Source organism: Hyperoodon ampullatus (genome assembly GCF_949752795.1).
Source record: "Hyperoodon ampullatus genome assembly, chromosome: 8".
In the NCBI taxonomy this organism is placed as follows: domain Eukaryota; kingdom Metazoa; phylum Chordata; class Mammalia; order Artiodactyla; family Ziphiidae; genus Hyperoodon; species Hyperoodon ampullatus.
Window position 1 is genome coordinate 114,463,436 of NC_136921.1, and position 23,880 is coordinate 114,487,315.

A 23,880-nucleotide genomic window follows, 5' to 3' on the forward strand; every position below is an offset into this window, starting at 1 on the left:
ACAAGAAGAGAATATTACACTCATTAACATATATGCACCCAATACAGAAGAACCTAAGTACATAAAATAAATACTAACAGACATAGAGGGAGAAATTAACAGGAATACAAAAATAGTAGGAGTCTTTAACACTCCCCTGACATCAATGGACGGATCTTCCAGACAGAAAGTTAATAGTGCAACAGAGATCCTAAGTGACAAAATAGGCCAGTTGCACTTGATATCTTCACGACACTACATCCAAAAAAATCCAGAATAGACATTCTTTTCAAATGCACATGGAACATTCTCTAGGATAGACCACAAAACAAGCCTCAACAAATTTAAGAGCATAGAAATTATTTCAAGTATCTTTTCTGACCACAATGATATGAAACTAGAAAGAAAAATGGGCAAAAAATGATCACATGGGGACTAAACAACAGGTACTAAAAAATCAATGGGTCAGTGATGAAATCAAAGAGGAAATCAGAAAATACCTCTAAACAAATGACAATGAAAACACAACCTTACAAAATCTATGGGATGCAGCAAAACCAGTCCTTAGACGAAGTTCCTAGTGATACAGGCCTTCCTTAATAAACAAGAAAAACTCAAATAAATAACTTAACCCACCACCTAAAAGAATTAGAAAAAGAAGAACAAAGCCTGAAGTCAGCAGAAGGAAGGAAATAATAAATATCAGAGAGAAAATAAATAAAATAGAGATTAAAAAAACAATATAAAAATCAATAAAATCAAGAGCTGGTTCTTTGAAAGGATAAACAAATTCAACAAACCTCTGGCCAGGCTCACCAAGAAGAAAAGAGAGAGGACCCAAATAAACAAAATAAGAAATGATGGAGGAGAAACAACAATTATATGCCAACAAATTGGACAACTTAGAAGAAATGGACAAGTTTCTAAAAACATATAGCCTGCCAAAACTGAGTCAATAAGAAACAGATAATTTGAATAGAGTGATCACTAGAAGTGAAATAGAATCACTTAAAAAAAAAAACCTCCCTACAAACAGAAGTTCAGGACCAGATGGCTTCACTGGGGAATTCTGCCAAGCATACAAAGAAGAACTTAGACCAGTCCTTCTCAAACTCTTCCAAAAGATTGAAGCAGAGGGAACACTCCCAAAGTCATTCTACAAAGCACAAATACCCTGATACCAAAGCCAGACAAAGACACTACCAAAAAAGAAAACTACAGGCTAATATCTTTGATGAATATAGATGCAAAAATTCCCCCAAAACATTAGCAAACTGAATGCGACAATACATAAAAAAGATCATACACTATGAGCAAGCAGGATTCTTTCCAGGGTCACAAGGATGGTTCAACATATGCAAATCAAACAATGTGATACACTGTTTTAACAAAAGAAGAGGCAAAACCCATATAATTATCTCAATAGATGCAGATAAAGCAAACAACATCCACTCATGATAAAAACTCTCATGAAAATGAATAAAGTGGGAACATATCTCAACATGAAAAAGCCATTTATGACAAACCCACAGCCAAAATAATACTTAACAGTGAAAAGGTGAAAGTCATTCCACTAAATTCAGGAAAAAGACAAGGATGCCCACTCTGAACACTTCTATTCAACATAGTACTGGAAGTCCTAGCCACAGCAATCAGAGAAAAAAAAGACAGAAAACATATCCAAGTTTTAAGGGAAGAGGTAAAACTGTCACTATTTGCAGATGACAAGACACTCTACATAGAGAACCCCAAAGACTCCACACAGAAACAATCAGGACTAATAGATGAATTCAGCCAGATAAGAGGATACAAGATTAATATACAGAAATCTCTTGCATTACTTTACTCTAACAATGAAATATCAGAAAGAGAAAATTTAAAACAAAAAATTCCATTGAATATCATGTCAAAAAAAATACCTCAGAATAAACTTAACCAAGGAGGTGAAATACCCATATGCTAAAAACTATAAAACATTGATAAAAGAAATTGAAAATGATTCAAAGAAATGGAAAGATATCCCATGCTCTTGGATTGGAAGAATTAATATTGTTAAAATGGCCATACTACCCAAAGCAATCTACAGATTTAATGTAATCCCTATCAAAATACCCATGACATTTTTTTTCACAGAACTAGAACAAATAATCCTAAAATTTATATGGAATTACAAAATACCCAGAATTTCCAAAGCCATTGTGAGGAATAAGAACAAAATTGGAGGCATAACCCTCCCAAGACTTCAGACAATACTACAAAGCTACAGTAGTCAAAACAGCATGGTATTGGCACAAAAACAGATATTCAGATCAAAGGAATAGAATAGAGAAGTAAACCAGAAGTAAACCCACACACCTATGGTCAAAGAATCTATGACAAAGGAGGCAAGAATATACAACAAAGAAGACAGTCATTTCAGCAAGTGCTGTTGGGAAAGGTGGACAGCTACATGTAAATCAATGAAATTAGAACACTTCCTCACACTATGTACAAAAATAAACTCAAAATGATTTAAAGACCTAAATATGAAACATGACACCATAAAACTCCTAGAAGAAAACATAGGCAAAACATTCTTAGACATAAATTTTTTTAAAACATCTTCATTGGAGTATAATTGCTTTACATTGTTGTGTTAGTTGCTGCTGTATAACAAAGTGAATCTGCTATACATATACATGTATCCCCATATTCCTTCCCTCTTGTGTCTCACACATAAATTGCAGCAATATTTTCTTAGATCAGTCTCCTAAGGCAAAAGAAATAAAAGCAAAAATAAACAAATGGGACCTAACCAAACTAGAAACCTTTTTCATAGTAAAGAAAACTATGAATAAAACAAAAAGACAACTTATGGAATGGGAGAAAAATATTGGCAAATGATGCAACTAACAAGGGGTTAATATCCAAAATATCCAAAATATCCAAACAGCTCATGGAGCTCAATATCAAAAAAACAAACAACCCAATCAAAAAATGGGTAGAAGACCTAAATAGACATTTCTCCAAATAAGACATACAGATGGCCAAGAGGTACATGAAAATATGCTCAGTATTGCTATTTATTAGAGAAACGCAAATAAAAACCAAAATGAGGTATCATTTCACACTGGTCAGAATGCCTATCATCAAATAGTCTACAAATAATAAATGCTGGAGAGGGTGTGGAGAAAAAGAACCCTCCTACACTGTTGATGGGAATGTAAATTGGTGCAGCCACTATGGAAAACAGTATAGAGGTTCCTTTAAAAATTAAAAGTAGAACTACCATATAATCCAGAAATCCCACTCCTGGGCATATATCCTGAAAAGATGAAAACTCTAGTCCAAAAATATACATGCACCCAAATGTTCATAGCAACACTATTTACAATAACCAAGACATGGAATCAACTCAAGTGCCATCAACAAATGATTGGTTTAAGAAAAAGTAGTGTATATATACAATGGAATATTGCTCAGCCATAAGAAAGAACAAAATATTGCCATTTGCAACAATATGGATGGACCTAGAGCAAATCATAATAACTGAAGTAAGTCAGACAAAGATAAATATTATATCACTTATACGTGTATATATAAATAATATAAATGAATCTATATACAAAACAGAAACAGACTCACAGACATAGAAAACAAACTTACAGAAGATGATTCTTTGGGACACAAGTCCACCACCTTTTTGGTCTGCTGGCTTTCTGAATAGCTGCTATTCCTCGTCCCAACAACTCGTCTTTCAATTTATTGGCCTATCGTGTTGTAAGCAGTACAAGCTTGGACTTGGTAACAAATTTTGGTGAGCCAGACAGGGGCCTTGCTGCTTGTGGCCAGCTGCCCCACACCCACCACTGGTTGGGGGATTTTTGGGTAAGGACATAGAAGCTGCCAAGACCACTTGTCCTGAGGATCTGCCCTTCAAAATTCCCCAAAGTGGCATTGGCTGCCTTAGTGCTTGGTAGTTGGAGCAAGGAATCGACATTTGGGAGATGACAGGTTTCATATAGTAGGATTCTACCTGCTCATCCCAAAGAACCAGAGTCCCTGAAGTGTTGAGCTGAAGAGAAGACCCTGAACACAGTGACCAGAGAGTTGGGAAACCAAAATTTGGTACCAAAATTAAGGTACCTGCCAAGATGTTCCACTTACAAGGCCCACAACTGCTGCAGATGTTAGAGAAATCCTTGAGGAAGAGCCTCCCTGTGTCCTTAAAGGTGTATGGGACTGTCCATATGGACAAGGGAAACCCCTACAAGCTAAAGACCCGGGTGGACAAGTGGCCTGATTTTAATACTATGGTTAGCCACCCTCAGGAGTAGGAAATGGCAGATGACTTTGATCATTACACCAACACCTACCAAATCTATTCTAAGGATCTCAACAACTGTCAAGAATCCCTTAGCACATCAGAGGTCATCAATTGGAAATACCTTGCAGATTCAAAGTTCACAGTACAGTCTGGATGAGGTGATACAGAATCTTGTAACCACTAAATTTGTTAAAAGGTCAAGCAAACACAATGCATTCTCTGTGTGATGCCTGAGACAGTGAGGAAACTGCTTCCTTCCCTGCCAGAGACAAAGAACTTACCTACTGGCTATGGCAGACCCAAAGCCATTGACCAAGATATGTTTAAACTCTCATCCCTGGATCCTACCTATGCTGCCTTGATGAATAAATTATGGCATTTCGGTGTCAGCAATGAGAATAGCCAGAGATTCATCAAGTGCTGTACCCGGACCTTCCCCAACTTCTGCCTGCTGGGGCCTGAGGGGACCCCTGTGTCCTGGTCCCTGATGGATCATACAGGAGAGGTGTGGATGGGGGCCACCCTGCCTGAGTACCGGGGCCACTGTCTTGTCTCCCATCTGTCGTTTGTCCACATCCAGACTCTGAACAAACTTGGCTTTCCCCTATGTAACCATACAGAGTCAACAAAGTCATACAGAAAATTAGTCACAATCTGCATCATATCCCCATGCCCTATGACTTGAACCAGTGGAACTGTGTGCCTCTGTGAAGCAGCCACGAACCTGAGACAGTGTTGGGTGGGCTGGTCACATAGCAAGAGATGCAGAGGGGTGGGCAGAAAGAAAGAATAAATTGTAATCAGCAGTGAATCAGTGTGTGCTGTTTGGACTCTGAGGAAGCAGTGTGAATGGTCAACAGAACCACGAGTGTGGTTCACAAATCACTCATGAACCTCCCTTTGGGTCCAGCAGACCTTCCTATTTCCTCCACATTCCAACCCTGGCAACCACCATTCTATTCTGTGTTTCTATGAGTTAGACTTTTTTTTGGTAAGATCCCACATATAAGTGATATCATGCAGTATTTCTGTTTGTCTAGTTTATTGTACTGGTTCACAATTTTCTTTTAATGTATATGGCTAGTAAGGAAAGTATCCATAATCAGTGAAGGATAAATGCAACCCACTATTCTAAAGGTGTCATTATTCTTTCCAGCACCATCATAGTTATCTCTATTTAGAGTGTGTACATGGAATGTAGAGAAGAGAATTTCAGTAGCTTGTCATATCACAATAGCAGGACAACTTAACATCTTGTTACCAAGAAACAATACACATGCAAAAATAAAATTGTTATTTAAAAGTAACTGTTAAAATATATGTGGTAGAGATACTTTAAATTTAAGGTAAATCAGGAAAAAATCTATAAAACTGGATCTAATTTGTGGGATTTTATCACACATAACATTTGTATATTCTGTGAACTATGTTAAATCTGTAAATATTGAATATGACTTTTTTTTTCCTAAATTGACAAGATAAAAGAGTGTGGCATAGGGCTTCCCTGGTGGCGCAGTGGTTGAGAATCTGCCTGCTAATGCAGGGGATACAGGTTCGAGCCCTGGTCTGGGAGGATCCCACATGCCACGGAGCAACTAGGCCCGTGAGCCACAACTACTGAGCCTGCGCGTCTGGAGCCTGTGCTCCACAACAAGAGAGGCCGCGATAGTGAGAGGCCCACGCACTGCGATGAAGAGTGGCCCCCGCTTGCCACAACTAGAGAAAGCCCTTACACAGAAATGAAGACCCAACACAGCAAAAATAAATAAATTAATTAATATACTCCTACTCCCAACATCTTCAAAAAAAAAAAAGCTGCTATTTCTGTGTCTATATAATCTTAAAAAAAAAAAAAGTGTGGCATGTTATCAACTTGTTTCAAGTTGCAGGATGAACATGAATTATTGTGTCAAGACAAGACTGCCCTGGGTAGAAAAAGATAATTCAAATGTAATGTGCTTTTGTGTGTAAGGAGGAGTTTTATAATTAATATAGCCATTATTCTTATACCAAGCTGTAGGACAATTTATACAATTTAATAAAGGATATTACATAATGAAAAAAAGACAAAGAAAACAAACTTATGGTTACCAATGCAGAAAGGAAGTAGGGAGGGATAAATTAGGAGTATGGGATTAACAGATAAAAACTACTATACATAAAAGAGATAAGCAACAAGAATTTACTGTGTAGCACAGGGAACTATATTCCTATCTTGTAATAGCCTATAATGGAAAATAATCTGAGAAATATATATGTAACTGAATCACTTTGATGTACACCTGAAACTAACACAATATTGTGAATCAACTATACTTCAATAAAAAGCAACTTCAATAAAAAGACAGGAATCGAGGAAATGAGGAATAAAAAAAGGTTATATGACATACAAAAAATAAATAGCAAAATGGCAGAGTAAATCCTTTCTTATCAGTGATTACTTTAAATATAAATGGCTTAAACTTTCCAATCAAAAGGCATAAAATGGCAGAATTGTTTTTTTTAAAAAACTTTGGTGATCCAATTGTATGATGTATACAAGAGACTCACTTTAGATATAAAGACACAAATAGGTTGAAGGTGAAAGGACTGAAAAATATATTCCATGAAAATACTAACCAAAAGAGGTCTAAGGTGGCTATACTAAATCAAACAAATTAGACCTTAAATCAAAAACTTTTACAGAGAAAAAGACAATATAGATTGATAAAAGGATCAATTCACGAAGAAGATATAACAATTTTAACATATATTCACCAAACATCAGAGCCCCCAAATATATGAAGCAAACATTACAGATTTGAAGGGAGAAATAGAAATTCCTATAATAATAATACATATATATGACTTCAATATACCACTTTAAATATGGTAAAACAATCAAACAGAGGATCAGTAAAGAAATAGAGGACTTGAACAAAACCATCAACTAATTAGACCTAACAAATATACAGAACAGAGCTCAGGGGAAGATGGCGGAAGAGTAAGATGCGGAGATCACCTTCCTCCCCACAGATACACCAGAAATTCATCTACACGTGGAACAACTCCTACAGAACACCTACTGAACGCTGGCAGAAGACCCCAGACCCCCCAAAAGGCAAGAAACTCCCCCACGTACCTGGGTGGGGCAAAAGAAAACAGAATAAAACAGAGACAAAAGAATAGGGCCGGGACCTGCACCAGTGGGAGGGAGCCATGAAGGAGGAAAGGTTTCCACACACTAGAAGCCCCTTCGCGGGCAGAGACTGCGGGTGGCGGAGGGGGAAGCTTCGGAGCCGCGAAGGAGAGCGCAGCCACAGGGGTGCGGAGGGCAAAGCGGAGAGATTCCCGCACAGAGGATCGGTGCTGACTGGCACTCACCAGCTCGAGAGGCTTGTCTGCTCACCCGCCGGGGCGGGCGGGGCTGGGAGCTGAGGCTCGGGTTTCAGGCTTCGGTCGGAGCGCAGGGAGAGGACTGGGGTTGGCGGCGTGAACACAGCCTGAAGGGGTTAGTGCGCCACAGCTGGCCGGGAGGGAGTCCGGGGAAAAGTTTGGAGCTGCCGAAGAGGCAAGAGACTTTTTCTTCCCTCTTGGTTTCCTGGTGCGTGAGGAGAGGGGATTAAGAGCGCTGCTTGAAGGAGCTCCAGAGAGGGGCGCGAGCCGCGGCTAACAGCGCGGACCCCAGAGACGGGCGTGGGACGCTGGGGCTGCTGCCGGGGCTGCTGCTGCCGCTGCCAAGAGACCTGTGTGCGAGCGCAGGTCACTGTCCACGCCCCCTTTCCGGGGAGCCCGTGCAGCCCGTCACTGCCGGGGTCCCGGGATCCAGAGACGGCTTCCCCGGGAGAGTGAACGGCGCACCTCGGGCTGGTGCAACGTCACGCTGGCCTCTGCCGCCGCAGGCTCGCCCCGCCTCCGTGCCCCTCCCTCCCCCCTCCCCCCGCCTGAGTGAGCCAGAGCCCCCGAAGCGGCTGCTCCTTTAACCCTGTGCCGTCTGAGGGAAGAACAGACGCCCTCTGGCGACCTACACGCAGAGGCGGGGCCAAATCCAAAGCTGAGACCCGGGAGCTGTGAGAATAAAGAAGAGAAAGGGAAGTCTCTCCCAGCAGCCTCAGAAGCAGCGGATTAAAGCTCCACAATCAACTTGATGTACCCTGCATCTGTGGAATACATGAACAGACAACGAATGATCCCAAATTGAGGAGGTGGACTTTGAGAACAAGATTCATGATTTTTTCCCCTTTTCCTCTTTTTGTGAGTGTGTATGTGTATGCTTCTGCGTGAGATTTCGTCTGTACAGCTTTGCTTCCACCATTTGTCCTAGGGTTCTACCCGTCCGTTTTTTTTTGTTTGTTTGTTTGTTTTTATTTTTAATAATTATTTTTTTATTTTAATAACTTTATTTTGTTTTATCTTTATTTTATGTTACTTTATCTTCTTTCTTTCTTTCTTTTTTCTTTCTTTCCTTCCTTCCTTTAGACAATGAATCATCCCAAATTGAGGAGGTGGACCTTGAGAGCAAGATTTATGATTTTTTCCCCTTTTCCTCTTTTTGTGAGTATGTGTATGCTTCTGTGTGAGATTTTGTCTGTATAGCTTTGCTTCCACCATTTGCCCCAGGGTTCTATCCGTCTGTTTTTTAAAAAAAATTTTTAATAATTATTTTTTATTTTAATAACTTTATTATATTTTATCATACTTTATTCTATTTTACTTTATCTTCTCTCTTTCTTTTTTCCTACCTTCCCTCCTTCCTCCCTCCCTCCTTTCTTTCTTTCCTTCTTTCTTCCTTTCTTTCTTTCTAATTCTACTAATTCTTTCTTTCTACTTTTTCTCCCCTTTATTCTGAGCCGTGTGGATGAAAGGCTCTTGGTGCTGCAGCCAGGAGTCAGTACTGTGCCTCTGAGGTGGGAGAGCCAACTTCAGGACACTGGTCCACAAGAGACCTCCCAGCTCCACATAATAACAAACAGCAAAAATCTCCCAGAGATCTCGATCTCAACACCAGCACCCAGCTTCACTCAATGACCAGCAAGCTACAATGCTGGACACCCTATGCCAAACAACTAGCAAGACAGGAATACAACCCCACCCATTAGCAGAGAGGCTGCCTAAAATCATAATAAGGCCACAGACACCCCAAAACACACCACCAGACGTGGACCTGTCCACCAGAAAGACAAGATCCAGCCTCATCCACCAGAACACAGGCACTAGTCCCCTCCACCAGGAAGCCTACACAACACACTGAAACAACCTTAGCCACTGGGGACAGACACAAAAAACAACGGGAACTACAAACCTGCAGCCTGCAAAAAGGAGACACCAAACACAGTAAGATAACGAAAATGAGAAGACAGAAAAACACACAGCAGGTGAAGGAGCAAGATAAAAACCCACCAGACCTAACAAATGAAGAGGAAATAGGCAGTCTACCTGAAAAGAATTCAGAATAATGATAGTAAAGATGATCCAAAATCTTGGAAATAGAATAGACAAAATGCAGGAAACAGTTAACAAGGACCTAGAAGAACTAAAGGTGAATCAAGTAATGATGAGCAACACAATAAATGAAATGAAAAATACTCTAGATGGGATCAATAGCAGAAAACCTGAGGCAGAAGAACGGATAAGTGACGTGGAAGATAATATAGTGGAAATAACTGCTGCAGAGCAAAATAAAGAAAAAAGAATGAAAAGAACTGAGGACAGTCTCAGAGACCTCTGGGACAACATTAAACGCACCAACATTCGAATTATAGGGGTTCCAGAAGAAGAAGAGAAAAAGAAAGGGACTGAGAAAATATTTGAAGAGATTATAGTGGAAAACATCCCGAATATGGGAAAGGAAATAGTTAATCAAGTCCAGGAGGCACAGAAAGTCCCATACAGAATAAATCCAAGGAGAAATACGCCAAGACACATATTAATCAAACTGTCAAAAATTAAACACAAAGAAAACATATTAAAAGCAGCAAGGGAAAAACAACAGATAACACACAAGGGAATCCCCATAAGGTTAACAGCTGATCTTTCAGCAGAAACTCTACAAGCCAGAAGGGACTGGTAGGACATATTTAAAGTGATGAAGGAGAAAAACCTGAAACCAAGATTACTCTACCCAGCAAGGATCTCATTCAGATATTATGGAGAAATTAAAACCTTTACAGACAAGCAAAAACTGAGAAAGTTCAGCACCACCAAACCAGCTTTACAACAAATGCTAAAGGAACTTCTCTAGGCAAGAAACACAACAGAAGGAAAATACCTACAATAACGAACCCAAACCAATTAAGAAAATGGGAATAGGAACATACATATAGGTAATTACCTTAAATGTAAATGGACTAAATACTCCCACCAAAAGACACAGATTGGCTGAATGGATACAAAAACAGGACCCATATATATGCTGTCTACAAGAGACCCACTTCAGACCTAGAGACACATACAGACTGAAAGTAAGGGGATGGAAAAAGACATTCCATGCAAATGGAAATCAAAAGAAAGCTGGAGTAGCAATTCTCATATCAGACAAAATAGACTTTAAAATACAGATTATTAGAAGAGACAAAGAAGGACACTACATAATGATCAAGGGATCGATCCAAGAAGAAGATATAACAATTGTAAATATTTATGCACCCAATATAGGAGCACCTCAATACATAAGGCAAATACTAACAGCCATAAAAGGGGAAATCGACAGTAACACAATCATAGTAGGGGAATTTAACACCCCACTTTCACCAATGGACAGATCATCCAAAATGAAAATAAATAAGGAAACACAAGCTTTAAATGATACATTAAACAAGATGGACTTAATTGATATTTATAGGACATTCCATCCAAAAACAACAGAATACACATTTTTCTCAAGTGCTCATGGAACATTCTCCAGGATAGATCATATCTTGGGTCACAAATCAAGCCTCGGTAAATTTAAGAAAATTGAAATTGTATCAAGTATCTTTTCCGACCACAATGCTATGACACTAGACATCAATTACAAGAAAAGATCTGTAAAAAATACAAACACATGGAGGCTAAACAATACACTACTCAATAACGAAGTGATCACTGAAGAAATCAAAGAGGAAATAAAAAAATACCCAGAAACAAATGACAATGGAGACACGATGACCCAAAACCTATGGGACGCAGCAAAAGCAGTTCTAAGGGGGAAGTTTATAGCAATACAATCCCACCTTAAGAAACAGGAAACATCTCAAGTAAACAACCTGACCCTGCACCTAAAGCAATTAGAGAAAGAAGAACAAAAAACCCCCAAAGTTAGCAGAAGGAAAGAAATCATAAAGATCAGATCAGAAATAAGTGAAAAAGAAATGAAGGAAACGATAGCAAAGATCAACCAAACTAAAAGCTGGTTCTTTGAGAAGATAAACAAAATTGACAAACCATTAGCCAGACTCATCAAGAAAAAAAGGGAGAAGACTCAAATCAGTAGAATTAGAAATGAAAAAGGAGAAGTAACAACTGACACTGCAGAAATACAAAAGATCATGAGAGATTACTACAAGCAACTCTATGCCAATAAAATGGACAACCTGGAAGAAATGGACAAATTCTTAGAAATGCACAACCTGCCAAGACTGAATCAGGAAGAAATAGAAAATATGAATAGACCAATCACAAGCACTGAAATTGAAACTGTGATTAAAAATCTTCCAACAAACAAAAGCCCAGGACCAGATGGCTTCACAGGAGAATTCTATCAAACATTTAGAGAAGAGCTAACACCCATCCTTCTCAAACTCTTCCAAACAATATCAGAGGAAGGAACACTCCCAAACTCATTCTACGAGGCCACCATCACCTTGATACCAAAACCAGGCAAGGATGTCACAAAGAAAGAAAACTACAGGCCAATATCACTGATGAACATAGATGCCAAAATCCTCAACAAAATACTAGCAAACAGAATCCAACAGCACATTAAAAGGATCATACACCATGATCAAGTGGGGTTTATTCCAGGAATGCAAGGATTCTTCAATATACGCAAATCAATCAATGTGATACACCATATTAACAAGTTGAAGGAGAAAAACCATATGATCATCTCAATAGATGCAGAGAAAGCTTTCGACAAAATTCAACACCCATTTATGATAAAAACCCTGCAGAAAGTAGGCATAGAGGGAACTTTCCTCAACATAATAAAGGCCATATATGACAAACCCACAGCCAACATTGTCCTCAATGGTGAAAAACTGAAGCCATTTCCACTAAGATCAGGAACAAGACAAGGCTGCCCACTCTCACCACTCTTATTCAACCTAGTTTTGGAAGTTCTAGCCACAGCAGTCAGAGAAGAAAAGGAAATAAAAGGAATCCAAATTGGAAAAGAAGAAGTAAAGCTGTCACTGTTTGCAGATGACATGATACTATACATAGAGGATCCTAAAGATGCTACCAGAAAACTACTAGAGCTAATCAATGAATTTGGTAAAGTAGCAGGATACAAAATTAATGCACAGAAATCTCTGGCATTCCTGTACACTAATGATGAAAAATCTGAAAGTGAAATCAAGAAAACACTCCCATTTACCATTGCAACAAAAAGAATAAAATATCTGGGGCTTCCCTGGTGGCGCAGTGGTTGAGAGTCCGCCTGCCGATGCAGGGGACATGGGTTCGTGCCCCGGTCTGGGAAGATCCCACATGCCGCGGAGCGGCTGGGCCCGTGAGCCAGGGCCGCTGAGCCTGCGCGTCCGGAGCCTGTGTTCCACAACAGGAGAGGCCACAGCAATGAGAGGCCCACCTACCACAAAAAAAAAAAAAAAAGAATAAAATATCTAGGAATAACCCTACCTAAGGAGACAAAAGACCTGTATGCAGAAAATTATAAGACACTGATGAAAGAAATTAAAGATGATACAAATAGATGGAGAGATATACCATGCTCCTGGATTGGAAGAATCAATATTGTGAAAATGACTCTACTACCCAAAGCGATCTGCAGATTCAATGCAATCCCTATCAAACTACCACTGGCATTTTTCACAGAACTAGAACAAAACATTTCAAAATTTGTTTGGAAAAACAAAAGACCCCGAATAGCCAAAGCAATCTTGAGAACGAAAAACGGAGCTGGAGGAATCAGGCTTCCTGACTTCAGACTATACTACAAAGCTACAGTAATCAAGACAGTGTGGTACTGGCATAAAAACAGAAAGATAGATCAATGGAACAGGTTAGAAAGCCCAGAGATAAACCCACGCACATATGGTCAACTTATCTTTGATAAAGGAGGCAGGAATGTACAGTGGAGAAAGGACAGCCTCTTCAATAAGTGGTGCTGGGAAAACTGGACAGGGACATGTAAAAGTATGAGATTAGATCATTCCCTAACACCATACACAAAAATAAGCTCAAAATGGATTAAAGACCTAAATGTAAGGCCAGAAACTATCGAACTCTTAGAGGAAAACATAGGTAGAACACTCTATGACATAAATCACAGCAAGATCCTTTTGGACCCACCTCCTAGAGAAATGGAAATAAAAACAAAGATAAACAAATGGGACCTAATGAAACTTCAAAGCTTTTGCACAGCAAAGGAAACCATAAACAAGACCAAAAGAGAACCCTCAGAATGGGAGAAAATATTTGCAAATGAAGCAACTGACAAAGGATTAATCTCCAAAATTTATAAGCAGCTCATGCAGCTCAATAGCAAAAAAACAAACAACCCAATCCAAAAATGGGCAGAAGACTTAAATAGGCATTCCTCCAAAGAAGATATACAGACTGCCAACAAACACATGAAAGAATGCTCAACATCATTAATCATTAGAGAAATGCAAATCAAAACTACAATGAGATATCATCTCACACCAGTCAGAATGGCCATCATCAAGAAATCTAGAAACAATAAATGCTGGAGAGGGTGTGGAGAAAAGGGAACACTCTTGCGCTGCTGGTGGGAATGTGAATTGGTACAGCCACTATGGAGAACAGTATGGAGGTTCCTTAAAAAACTACAAATAGAACTACCATATGACCCAGCAATCCCACTACTAGGCATATACCCTGAGAAAACCATAATTCAAAAAGAGACATGTACCAAAATGTTCATTGCAGCTCTATTCACAATAGCCCGGAGCTGGAAACAACCTAAATGTCCATCATCGGATGAATGGATAAAGAAGATGTGGCACATATATACAATGGAATATTACTCAGCCATAAAGAGAAACGAAACTGAGCTATTTGTAATGAGGTGGATAGACCTAGAGTCTGTCATACAGAGTGAAGTAAGTCAGAAAGAGAAAGACAAATACCGTATGCTAACACATATATATGGAATTTAAAAAAAAAATGTCATGAAGAACCTAGGGGTAAAACGGGAATAAAGACACAGACCTACTTGAGAATGGACTTGAGGATATGGGGAGGGGGAAGTGTAAGCTGTGACAAAGCGAAAGAGAGGCATGGACATGTATACACTACCAAACGTGAGGTAGATAGATAGTGGGAAGCAGCCACAGAGCACGGGGAGATCAGCTCGGTGCTTTGTGACTGCCTGGAGGGGTGGGATGGGGAGGGTGGGAGGGAGGGAGATGCATGAGGGAAGGGATGTGGGAACGGATGTACATGTATGACTGATTCACTTTGTTATAAAGCAGAAACTAATAAAAAAAAAAATTAAAAAAAAAAAAAGAGACATGTACCACAATGTTCACTGCAGCACTATTTACAATAGCCAGGACATGGAAGCAACCTAAATGTCCATCGACAGATGAATGGATAAAGAAGATGTGGCACATGTATACAATGGAATATTACTCAGCCAAAAAAGGAAACGAAATTGAGTTATTTGTAGTGAGGTGGATGGATGTAGAGTCTGTCATACAGAGTGAAGTAAGTCAGAAAGAGATAAACAAATACCATATTCTAACACATATATATGGAATCTAAAAAAAAAGGTACTGATGAATCTAGTTGCAGGGCAGAAATAAAGATGTAGTTGTAGAGAATGGACTTGAGGACACGGGGTGGGAGGGGGAAGCTGGGGCAAAGTGAGAGTAGCATGGACATATATACACTACCGAATGTAAAATAGTTAGCTAGTGGGAAGCAGCAGCATAGCACAGGAGATCAGCTCGGTACTTTGCAATGACCTAGAGGGGTGGAATGGGGAAGATGGGAGGCAGGCTCAAGAGGGAGGGGATATGGGGACATATGTATGCATATGGCTGATTCATTTTGGTGTACAACAGAAACTAACACAGTATTGTGAAGCAATTATACTCCAATAATGATCTATTAAAAATAAAGTTTATATTGAAAGTCATATAATCTGAGTCTAAAGTTTATTTGGAAAGACAAAAGATCCAGATTAGCCAACACAATATTAAAGAAGAGGAATAAATTCAGAGATCTGACACCATCCAACTTTAAGAGTATATGACTGCTTTTCAGACTATAGCTACTTTTCAAGACTATATAGCTATGGTATTATCTATAGTATTAATTGCTTCAAAGCTATAGTAATCAAGATAGTGTGGTATTATTGAAAGGACAGATAGATCAATGGAACAGAATAGTCTAGAAATAAACCCACCCAAATATAGTCAACTGATCTTTGACAAAGGAGCAAAAGTCAACACAGTAGAGAAAGAATAGTCTTTTAACAAGTGGTGCTGGAACAACTGGACATCCACATACAAAAAATAATAATCTAGACACTGACCTTACACTTTCCACCAAAAAAGCTAAAAATGGATCATAGACCCAAGTGTAGAGCCAATGAAAAAGGGACAAAATATTGAAGACACCTCACCAAGAAGATATACCAATGGCAGACAGACTGTAAAAGGAGGCTTAACGTCACATATCCTTAGGAAATTGCAAATCAAAGCAACAGTGAGATATCCATACACACCTATCAGAATGGCTAAAATCCAAGACACTGGCAGCACCAAATGCTGGCAAGAATGTGGAAAAACAGGAACTCTCATTCATTCCTGGTTGGAATGCAAAATAGTACAGCCACTTTGGAAGACAGTTTGGCAGTTTCTTACAAAACTAAATATACTCTTACCTTATGATCCAGTAATTACACTCAGTGATATTTACCCAAGTGATTTGAAAATTACATTCACATAAAACCTGCAGATAAACATTTATAAGTAGGCTTATTCATAATTGCCCAACTTGAAAGCCAAGATTTTCTTCAGTTGGTGAACGGATAAACCAACTGTGGTACATTCATACAATGGGATATTACTTAAAGATAAAAAGAAATGAGCTATCAAGTCACAAAATGACATGGAGGAAACTTAAATGCATATTGCTAAGTGAAAGGAGCCAGTCTTCAAAGGCTACGTACTGTATGACTCCAACTATATGACATTCTGGAAAAAGATGAGTGGTGGCAGGGGTTGGGAGGAGCGGAGTGGAGCAAAGGGGATTTTTAAGGCATTGCAACTCTTCTGTATGATACGATAATTGTGGATACATGATATTCAAGTGTCAAAACTCCTCCGAAACTATACAACACAAGGAGTGACCCCATATATATGGATCTAAAAAAAAAAAAAAAAAAGGTTCTGAAGAACCTAGGGGCAGGACAAGAATAAAGATGCAGACATAGAAAATGGACTTGAGGACATGGGGAGGGGGAAGGGTAAGCTGGGACGAAGTGAGAGAGTGGCATGAACATATACAAACTACCAAATGTGAAATAGATAGCTAGTGGGAAGCAGCTGCATAGCATAGGGAGATCAGCTCGGTGCTTTGTGTCCACCACCTAGAGAGGTGGCACAGGGAGGGTGGGAGGGAGATGCAAGAGGGAGGAGATATGGGGACATATGTACATGTATAGTTGATTCACTTTGTTATACAGCAGAAACTAACACACCATTGTAAAGCAATTATACTCCAATAAAGATGTTAAAATAAATAAATCAATAAATAAAATTTAAAAAATTAAAGAGTGACCCTAATGTAAAAAATGGAGTTTAGTTAATGTATTAATATTGGTTCATCAATGTAACAAATGCACCACATCAATGCAAGATGTTAATCATAGGAGAAGCTGTCAGTGGGGAATGAGGAGAAGGAATATATGTGAACTCTCCTTACTCTCTATTTAATTTTTACATACACATAAAAATCCTCTAAAAATAAAGTTTATGTATTAAAAATTAACCTAAAATGCTCAAGTAACCCACAGAAAGGGAAGAAAAAGAAAACAGAGAAGTGAGAGAGAGAACAAACTTAAAATAAAAATAAAATGGAAGACTTAGCCCTACCCTATCAATATTTACATTAAGTGTAAATGGTCTAACAGCAATGAAAAGATAGAGATTGGCAAAGTGGATTAAAACCTGGCCCAGATACATGCTTTCTACAAGAAATTCTCTCCAAATGTAACTATATTGGTAAGTTGAAAGTGGACAAATGAGAAACGATACATCATGCAAATATTAGTAAAAAGAAATTTTAAAAGGGCTATTTTATAGTCAGATAAATTAGACTTCAGAGTAGAGAAAATGAACAGAGACAGAAAGGGACATCATATAATGATTAAAGAGCTAGTCCCCCAAGAAGACATAGCAATCCTAAATGCATATGCATGAATAAAGACAGCTGCACAATACATGAAGCTAAAACTGATAGAACTAAAAGGAGAAATAGATCTGCAATATAGTTGAAGAGTTCAACGCCTAGTTGAAAAATAGATGGAAATCAACAAGGAGAGGGAAGAGCTCAACAAAACCATCCACCAAGAGAATTTAATAGAAATTTATAGAACACTCCACCCAATAGCTGCAATTATTTTCAAGAATCCACAAAACGTGTATCAAGATAGATCATATCCTGGCCGTAAAATAAACTTCAATACATTTAAAGGGACCAAAATCATACAGAAAATGTTGTCTGGCCATAACAGTTAAATTAGAAATCAGTAATAGAAAGAACACCAAAATCTCTGTACACTTGGAAACTAAACAACACATTTCTTAATAATCCATGGTCCAAGAGGAAGTCTCAAGGGAAATGTAAAAAAAATTAACCAAATGAAAATGAAAATGCAACGTATAAAAAACTGTGGCACCTCAAGATCAAGATGGTGGAGTGGGAGGACACTGAGCTCACCTCCCCCCACAAACACCTCAAAAATACATCTACATGTGAAGTAACTCTCACCAAAAACAACCTGGAGACTGGCAGAAAGGCTCTTCTACAACCAAGGCTGTAAAGAAAATGTCACATGGAGTCTGGTAGGAAGAGAGGAGAAGTGATCAGGTCGAGACTCACTCCCCTAGCAGGGACAAAGAAGAGGAGGGGGAAAACATGGGTTTGGAGACCCTCCCTGGGGAGTGAGGGGTTCAGGCCACACATTGGGCACCCAAGCCCTGGGATCTAACACTGGGAAGACGAATGCCATTAGATGGTTTGAAAACCAATGGGCCTTACTAGAGGGCTGTAAAAAACTGAAACTCCACTTGTGGAGTGCACAATGCTTGCTTGCTCCTGGGAACAATGACAAGGAAGGAGACTGAAAACTGCTTGGGTCTCTGGCTGGTTTCCTGTGACCACCCAAGCACACATGCCTGCCTGCACTGGGTGCCTGCTCCTCTTTCTCTGGTGCTGCTCTCCACTGGGTAGAAATGCTGTTGCCAAGGAAGAGTGTGCACACAAAGAAGGAATGGAACCAGCTCAGACCTGAAACTCAGGACTTCCGTTCCAGAACCTTGGGTCCTGACCCCACCCCTGAGAGAGCTGTGACTGTCATTGAGCATAGGCGAAGCCCTGCCTCACACCTGGCTCTGACTGTAGCCCCTCTAACTCCAGCCCTACACCTCACCAAGGTGGTACCTGCCAGTACACCCCAGGGGAAGATGCATCCCATGCTCACTTCACATCCAGCCACTGGGCACACAGAGACTGCACAGGGACTCTCCCACACAAGGACACCACTTTAAGACTGGGATATGTAACTGTTTCATCTAACTTAGAGAAAGTTAACCAAAATGAGAAGACAGAGGAATTTGTTTCAATGAAACAATATAAAAAAAAAACCATGAGAAAAACCCCTAATGAAACAGAGATAAATAATTTAGCAGATAAAGAGTTCAAAGCAATAGCAATAAGAATGCTAACTGAACAGGGGAAAAGAATAGATGAACACAGTGAGAATTTTAACAAGGAACTAGAAAATATTTTTTTTTAAGTCAGAGCTGTTTTTCAATGAGTGAAATGAAAAATACACTAGGAGGAATTAACAGCAGACTAGGTGATAAAGAAGATTGCATAAATGATCTGGAAGATAGAATAGTGGAAATCACTCAATCAGAACAGAAAAAAAAACACAACAAATTTGAAAAAAATGAGGATAGTTTAAAGGGACTTCTAGGACAACATCAAATGTACTAACATGTGCATTTTAAGGGTTTCAGAAGGAGGAGAGAAAGAGATAGGGGTAGAAAATATATTTAATGAAATTATGGATAAAGCCTTCTGATTCTGAAGAAGGAAACAGATTTCCAGGTACAGGAAGCATAGATAGTCTCAAATAAGATGAACACAAAGAGACCCTTATGAAGACATATCATAATTTTAAAAAACCCTGAAAAAAAACCCTAATGAAACAAACATAAATAATTTACCTGATTAAGAGTTCAAAGGAATAGTAATAAGAATGCTAAATTGGGTAAAAGAATAGATGAACACAGTGAGAATTTTAACAAAGAACTAGAAAATATAAAGAACCATTCAGAGCTGAAGAACACAATAACTGAAATGGAAAATACACTAGAGGGAATCAAAAGTAGATTAGGTGATACAGAAGAACACATAACCAAAAATGGAAGATAGAATAGTGGAAATCACCCATTTGGAACAGCAAAAAGAAAACAAATTTGAAAAAATCAGGATAGTTTAAGGGACCTCTGGGACAACATCAAGTGTACTGATACTTGCATTATAGGGGTCTCAGAATAGAAGAGAGAAAGAAGTAGAAAATGTATTTGATGAAATTATGGCTAAAACTTGCTGACCCTGAAGGAGGAACGAGACATCCAGGTACAGGAAGCATAGACAGTCCCAAATAAGATGAATCCAAAGAGACCCTTATGAAGACATATCATAATTAAAATGTCAAAAGTTAAAAATAAAGAGAATTCCAAAAGCAGCAAGAGAAAAGCAAAGAGCCACATACAACAGAGCCCCATAACGTTATTGGCTGATCTTTCTGCAGAAACTTTGCAGACCAGTAAGGAGTGGCACAATATATTTAAAGTGCTGAAAGGGAAAAATCTATCACGTAGTACACTCTACTTAGCAAGGAGATCATTCAGAATTAAAGGAGAGATAAAGAACTTCTCAGGCAAGCAAAAGCTAAAGGACTTCATCAATACTAAATGGACCTTCCAAGTGTTAAAGTTTCTTCTTTAACTGAAAAAGAAAAGGCTACAACAAGAAATAAGAAGTTATAAGGGGGAAATCCCATTGGTAAAGGCAAAGATATAGTAAAGGCTGGTACCAAAACCAAAGACAGTACAAAAAAAGAAAATTACAGGCCAATATCTCTGATGAATATAGACGCAAAAAATCCTCAACAAAATGTTAGCAAGCCAAAGTAAACAATACATAAAAAGGATCATACATTGCGATCAAGTGGGATTTATTCCAGAGGTGCAAGGATGGTTCAATATATGTAAACCAATCAATGTGATACACCACATTAACAAAGCTAAGGATAGAAATCATATGATCATCTCAATAGAGGCATAAAAAGCATTTGACAAAATTCAACATCCATTCATGATAAAAACTCTTACCAAAGTGGGCATAGAGGGAACATATCTCAACATAATAAAAGCTCTGTATGACAAACCCACAGCCAACATAATACTCAATGGTGAAAAGCTGAAAGTGTTTCCTCTAAAATCAGGAGCAAGACAAGGATGCCCACTCTTGCCACTTCTATTTAACATAGTATTGGAAGTCATAGCCACTCCACTCACACAAGAAAAAGAAATAAAAGGCATCCAAGTTGGAAGGGAAGATGTAAAACTGTCACTATTTGCAGAGGACATGAATTCAGTAAAGTTGCAGGATACAAATTTAATATGCAGAAATCTGTTGCTTTTCTACATACACTAGTAAGTACTATCAGAAAGAGAAAGGAAGCAAACAATCTCTTTAAAATTGAATTAAAAATAATAAAATACCTAGAAATAAACTTAACCAAGGAGGTGAAAGACCTATACTCTGAAAACTCTAAGACACTGATGAAGGAAACTGAAGACAATACAAACAAATTAGAAGGATATCTCATTTTATGAACTGGAAGAATTAATATTGTTAAAATGTCCATACTACCCAAAGCAATCTACAGATTTAATGCAATCCTTATCAAAATACCCATGACATTTTTGACAGAACTAGAACAAATAGTTCTAATATTTATATGGAACCACAAAAGACCCTGAATAGTCAAAGCAACCTTGAGAAAAATAACACAAAGTTGGAGGTATCACACTCTCTGACTTCAGAGTACACTACAAAAGTACTGTAATCAAAACAATATGTTACTGGCACAAAAACAGACACTTAGATCAATGGAACAGAATAGAGAGCCCCAAAATAAACCTGCACACATATGTCAATTAATTCACGACCAGGGAGGCAAAAACATTTGATGAAGAAAAAGTCTCTTAAATAAGTGGTGCTGGGAAAACTGGACAGCTACATGTCAAAGAATGAAATTAGAACACTCCCTAACACCATACACAAAAATAAACTCAAAATGGATTAAAGACCTAAATGTAAGGCCAGACGCTATAAAACTCTTCAAGGAAAACATAGGCAGAACATTCTTTGACATCAGTTGCAGCAATATTTTTTTGGATCTATTTCCTGAGGGAAACGAAACAAAAGCAAAAATAAACAAATGGGACCTAATTAAACTTAAAAACTTTGGAAAAGCTAAGGAAAACATCAGCAAAACAAAATGACAAGCTACTGAATGGGAGAAAATATTTTCAAATGATATGACAGGTAAGGGGTTAATATGTGAAACATATAACTCAACATCAATAAAACAAACAACCCAATCAAAAAATGGGCAGAAGACCTTAATAAACATTTTTCCAAAGAAGACATACAGATGGCCAACAGACACATGAAAAGATGGTCAACATCCATAATCATCAGAGAACTGAAAACCAAAATCAAGGTGAGGTGTCGCCTCACACCCATCAGAATGGCTATCCTCAAAAAGACCACAAATAACAACTGTTGGCAAGGATATGGAGGAAAGGGAACCCTAGTACACTGTTAGTAGGAATGTAAACTGGTGCAGCCACTGTGGAAAACAGTATGTAGGTTCTTCAAAAAACTAAAATTAGAACTACCCCATGATCCAGCATTTCCACTCCCAGGTATATAGCCTAAGAAAATGAAAACACCAATAAAATATATATGCACCCCCATGCTCACAGCAGCATTATGTACAATAGCCAAGATATGGAAGCAACCTAAGTGTCCATCAACAGATGACTGGATAAAGAAAATGTGGGATATATACACAATGGAATGTTACTCAGCCAAAAGAAGGAATGAGATTCTGCCATTTACGACAACACGGATGGACCTGGAGGGTATTATGCTTAGTGAAATAAGTCAGAAAGAGAAAGATAAATACTGTATGTCATCACTTATATGTGGAATCTAAAAAATAAAACAAATGAACAAATATAACAAAACAGACTCACAGTTACACAGAATAAACTAGTGGTTACCAGCAGGGAGGGGAATGGCAGGAAGAGCAAGTTAGGGTTAGGGGATTAAGAGGTACAAACTGCTGTGTATAAAATAAATGAGCTACAAGGATATATTGTACAACACTGGGAATATAGCCATTATTTTATAATAACTTCTTTTTTTTTTTGCGGTATGCGGGCCTCTCACTGTTGCAGCTTCTCCCGTGGCGGAGCTCGGGCTCCGGACGCGCAGGCTCAGCGGCCATGGCTCACGGGCCCAGCCGCTCCGCGGCATGTGGGATCTTCCCAGACCGGGGCACGAACCCGTGTCCCCTGCATCAGCAGGCGGGCTCTCAACCACTGCGCCACCAGGGAAGCCCTATAATAACTTTAAATGGAGTATAATCTATAAAAATAAGGAATTACTATGTTGTACACCTGAAACTAACATAACATTGTAAATCAACTATACTTCAACAAAAAATAAGAAGTTAACTTTCCTAGCCAGGATACTGAATGCATACGATGAAAACCCTGAGGAAGGCATCACCTAACTTGTGGTTCACAACTAGGCCTACAGGAGGATAGCAGAGACCATGAGAACCAGATTTGCCGTAGCAGATGAGATAAGTGCATTCAATCCCTTGGAAGCAGAGAAAGGGGTTACTGAGGGGCAAAAGAGTCAGGGAAAGAGGTGACCAAAAGCAGTAAAATTGAGTTCTGGAAAGCTCTCTGAAATTCTTCCTTACTCTAGGACAATAGAAATGCTACTTGACAAGCATCTGAATTCCATGAGCTAAAGAACAGAAAAGAAACGTGTGTCAGTGAATGCAGTGCTCCTGTAACACTCATTTCTGAAAACCCACCGCT

General features: G+C 38.8%; 1 protein-coding gene and 1 pseudogene across 2 annotated transcripts in view; one reads left to right on the plus strand and one right to left on the minus strand.

Annotated features, from left to right (window-relative positions):
• ARHGEF4 (Rho guanine nucleotide exchange factor 4) overlaps positions 1–23,880 on the minus strand; it is a gene marked incomplete at its 5' end in the record, with an annotated part of 217,953 nt that overhangs the window by 165,324 nt on the left and 28,749 nt on the right. The gene's annotated exons all lie outside the window — the stretch shown is intronic.
• LOC307056912 (glycine N-phenylacetyltransferase-like) lies at positions 4,113–4,996 on the plus strand (annotated as a pseudogene). Its single transcript has one exon. The product of its transcript is annotated as a glycine N-phenylacetyltransferase-like (transcript).